The sequence below is a fragment of the Otolemur garnettii genome, unplaced genomic scaffold (genome assembly GCF_000181295.1).
Source record: "Otolemur garnettii isolate 467f Iridium unplaced genomic scaffold, OtoGar3 scaffold00002, whole genome shotgun sequence".
Classification (NCBI taxonomy): domain Eukaryota; kingdom Metazoa; phylum Chordata; class Mammalia; order Primates; family Galagidae; genus Otolemur; species Otolemur garnettii.
Genome location: NW_003852397.1, coordinates 50,021,319 through 50,025,914, shown reverse-complemented (window position 1 = coordinate 50,025,914; position 4,596 = coordinate 50,021,319).

The following is a 4,596-nucleotide window of genomic DNA, read 5'->3' as shown; positions in this document are numbered from 1 at the left end:
AGATGCTGAGCCCCCTGTGATGCAATTTCCTTATTTTACTGGGAGCATTGCTATGACCTTTCCTCACTCATTAGGCTCCTTTGATGAATTAATCCAACAGACTGGGTGTATGATTTATTCAGCAAGCATGGATTGAAGACCCACTATGATCCAAGCAGTTATCAAGGCACCAGATATAAAAACACAGAAAACATGTGGTCTCTTCCCTCGAGGACATTCAGACTAGCAGGAGAACTTGGTCTGTGGCTCCGGTAAAGAGTCCCAATTACTAAGATAAACTAACTGTTCAGTTAACTAACGAACAGTGGAGGCAGCGAATGGGCGTAGTCAAAGAAGACTTTCCAGAGAAGATGATGCCTATACTAAGTCAAGAAAGAGAAATAGGTGTTCAAGCAGATGGACTGTGGGAGAAAGACTGTCCATGATACCAATGAAATGCTCATTCATTCATCAAACATTTATAAAGTACCCCATCTGCGCCAGGTACCTGGATAGAAGCTTCAGTAGACTCTGGCAAAACAGAGACGAAAAGACCCTGTTCATACCCCCTAGAAACTTACTCTCCAGGAAAAGGGACAGACCCATAAACATATTAATATAATCACAATACACTGACCTAAGTTGGATAGTCACAAGGCAGCAAGGAGGTTACTTATGGTTTCTTTCTCACACTTCTACATAAAATATTAATATCAGTTTTTGCCTTCCTGTAATTTAATCCTAACTTAATGGGAAGATATGCTCGCAAGGAGGGTGCCGAGAGACAGCAAAGGCCAGAGTAGAGCCTTTGGAATCATGTACGGTTGGGTTCAAATCCCACCTTTGCCATACTAACTCCGTGACCTTGGACAAGTCATACCACCTATCTAGAAAAAAGTTTCATTTTCTTACCTGCAACCTGACTTAGAGGGTTGTCATAAGGATTAGAGATAAAACTTACATAAAGTGCTTGGTGATCACAAATGATCAATAAAAGATATTTTCTTGGCTCAGTGCCCATAGCTCAGTGAGTAGGGCACCAGCCACATACAACAAAGCTGGTGGGTTGGAGCCCGGCCCTGGCCTGCTAAACAGCAATGACAACTACAACCAAAAACTAGCTGGGTGTTGTGGTGGGCACCTGTAGTCCCAGTTACTTGGGAGGCTGAGGCAAGAGAATCACTTAAGCCCAAGAGTTTGAGGTTGCTGTGAGCTGTGATGCCACAGCACTCAACTGAGGGCAACATAGCAAGACTCTGCCTCAAAAAAAAAAAAAAGTTATTTTCTTAGTACACATACAACATCATGGAGCAGACTCTTTTTAGTACCAAAGCAACATATTAAGTTTATTCAGGACAATCACTGTTCATTACTTCACTAATAAAAAGACTATGATTTAATATTTAGCCTTCTGTATGATGTATGTGCCCAGGAGAAATCTGTACCTAAGAAGATATAAATAAGATTAGTAGGGGCTAATTAAATTTAAAAATTTTGTGATTTTGTTTCTTTTTTTTGTGTGTGATTTTGTTTTTTGAGACAGAGTTTTACTCTATGCCTAGGTAGAGTGCTGTAGCGTCATAGCTCACAGCAACCTCAAACTCTTGGGCTCAAGCAATCCTCTTGCCTCAGCTTCCCTAGTAACTGGGACTCCAGGCACCTGCCACAATCCCTGGCTATTTTTTAGAGACGGGGACTCACTCTAGTTCAGGCTGGTCTCAAACTCTTGAGCTCAGGCAATCCACCCACCTGGGCCTCCCAGAGAGTGCTACAATTACAAGCATGAGCCACCGCACCTAGCCAAAATCTCTGATGATTATACCAAGGTGATACAGTTTGGATATTTAATCCTCACAAATCTGTTGAAATTGGATCCCCAGAGTTGAATATGGGACCTGATGGGAGGTGTCTGAGTCATAGGGGTGGATCCGTCATGAGTGGCTTGGTGCGCTCCCCATGACTGAGTTTTTGCTTTATTAGTTCACATGAGAGCTGGCTGTTTAAAAGAGCTTCCTCCCCACCTTGTTCCTGCTCTCACATGTGACACACCTGCTCCCCCTTTGCCTTCTACATGAATTCAAAGCTCCCTGAAGCCCTCACCAGAACCAAATGCTGACAGGATGCTTCTTGTACAGTCTACCAAAATGTCAGCCAAATAAACCTCTTTTCTTTATAAATCACTCAGCCTCAGCTAGTTCCTTTATAGCAGCGGTTCTTAACCTGTGGGTCACAACCCCTTTGTAACAATGAAAATACATCCTGCATATCAGATATTTACATCACGATTCATAACAGTAGCAGAATTATAGTTATGAAGTAGCAAGGAAAATAATTTTATGGTTGGGGGTCACCACAACATGAGGAACTGTATTAAAGAGTTGCGAAAGGGTCGCGGCATTAGGAAGGTTGAGAACCACTGCTTTATAGCAATGCAAATGAATTAACACACAAAAGATCTTACTGATATAGGCCATACGAGTCTTTGGTTAGATTTTAGGCAGAGAACCAACCTCGCCTACAACTGAGAGACCTGCTTGGACTACTGTCCTTAGGTTGGTCTATGAAATATCTAGGGATAGTCCAGTCATCTTTTGAAACAAATAAACTGTGGAATGTCCTAATTAAAGTAAACATTTTTTGAATATAAATAATGAGACTCCCAGGTGGGGTCTATATGCGCTCTGTTTCTCATTTACAGACACAGATATCAGCACCATGGAATGTTTTTGAGTTGTGTGTTTGTAGTGATGATGGGAAGGTGGGGGAGGCAGGGACCTAAAAAACAGGGAAGCATTTAGGGGTCAAACAGAGCAAAGAAGAGATGACATGGGCAAGGAGTGAAGAACAAAAGAAGATGGCCAAGGAAATGGCAGAGTGCCAAAAAGGGCTGTTAAGAATAGGGCAGTCTAACGCGCAGTTTTGATTTGTTTGCATTGATGCTACAAAACTCACCACTTTTGCTGGGTACAGTAGCTCATGCCTGTAATCCCAGCACTCTGGGAGGCCCAGGTGGGTGGATTGCTTAAGCTCAGGAGTTTGAGACCAACCTGAGCTAGAGTGAGACCCTATCTCTACTAAAAACAGAAAACTAGCCAAGCATTGTGGCAGGTGCCAATAGTCCCAGCTACTTGGGAGGCTGAGGTAGAAATAATCACTTGAGCCCAGGAGTTTGAAGTTGCTGTGAGCTATGATGCCTAGGCATCCTACCCAAAGTGACTGAGACTCTGTCTCCCAAAACAACCCCCAAGCCCCCAAACAAAAATGCATCCCTTTTTAAAAACCTTTGATGAACAGTTGCTTCATAGGTAAAAGCCATAAGTGAATAGAATTTTGGATGGAAATAGAAGTACTCCAAAATGAATTTTTCACACTGGGGTGAACACCAGGGTAGAGAGAAAGGAACAGACTCTGGAAAGCCAGAAAGCAGAGTCATGAATTAGAAACTACAGGTGATTCTGAGAACTCAGATGTTCCAAAAATTTTTAGAACCTTTGGGTAGAGTTTGTACTATTTGCAGAACTTGATGGGTAACTGAGCTAAGCGTTTTTCAATCTTGTAGAACAGGAAGACCTTATCCAACAGTATGTAAATAACAACACTCTGGGAGCGTTTTAAGGGTTGGAGTAGCTATGCTGATGGCACTGGTTGTGATCTACTTAAATAAACCAGATAGAACAGCAGTTCTCAACCTGTGGATCGCAACCCCCCTTTTTTTTTTTTTCCATTTGTAACAACGCAGCAATTAGGAGGGTTGAGAACCACTGAGATAGAAGGGTATCTATTAGCTCCCAATTATTAATCTAGTTATTAAAAAATAAAACATGTGGCTGGGGTTTCTGGCCATGTAACGGTCACAAGGATGATGATAAAAAAAAATTGACACACCTGTTGTCAAAGGTAACAGATGCACCTGTATATGGTCATGTGCTGAGGAAGGGACTCAGCACCACCCTCAGTGGGAGAAGCAAGGTGCCCTGGATTTTAAGTCCCGTGAAAGGGCCCACTGTTAAGGAAACAGCCTCATCATAATCCTTCAAGAATGTCTGCTTTGACATTTTCTAGTTCTTCCAAATTGTTGTGCAGATCCTGGCTGTAAACCCACCCTCTTGTTGGAAGTAAGTAACTGGTAACAATCCTAGAACATTCCTGGATATTTTATTGAGAGCCTGGGTGAGGGGAAGGTCAACACACACAGGTGTGTTATTCCTTAGTTGTCTCAAGCTTCATGTCTGGTCTCTTCTGTAATCTATGTTTTAGGGATGGTAGAGGCAGCATGACTTTCAGCTGTGGGAAGCTGTGGGCAGCAGTGTAGTACCATATATAACAAAGCATGTGGATTTAGGAGTGGAACTTGATTATTTTTGATTGCCTCATCTTCATCCCATCAGTGAGCAAGGGCTTCCCAGCCTAGGAGCGGAGAATACCACATGCCGTATAGGGCCACACGGGAGTTGCATTGGAGAAAAAAGAATGAACAGGAGGGCAAAATGGGCAGTAGCAATAAGAGGGTGGTGTGACCCCTGGTTCTTGTGAGAGGTGAGAGGGTGTGATTTGATTTGATTATTTGCATAAGTCCTCAGATGGCAGAGAACTGAAGCCTACTACATAGGGATAAAC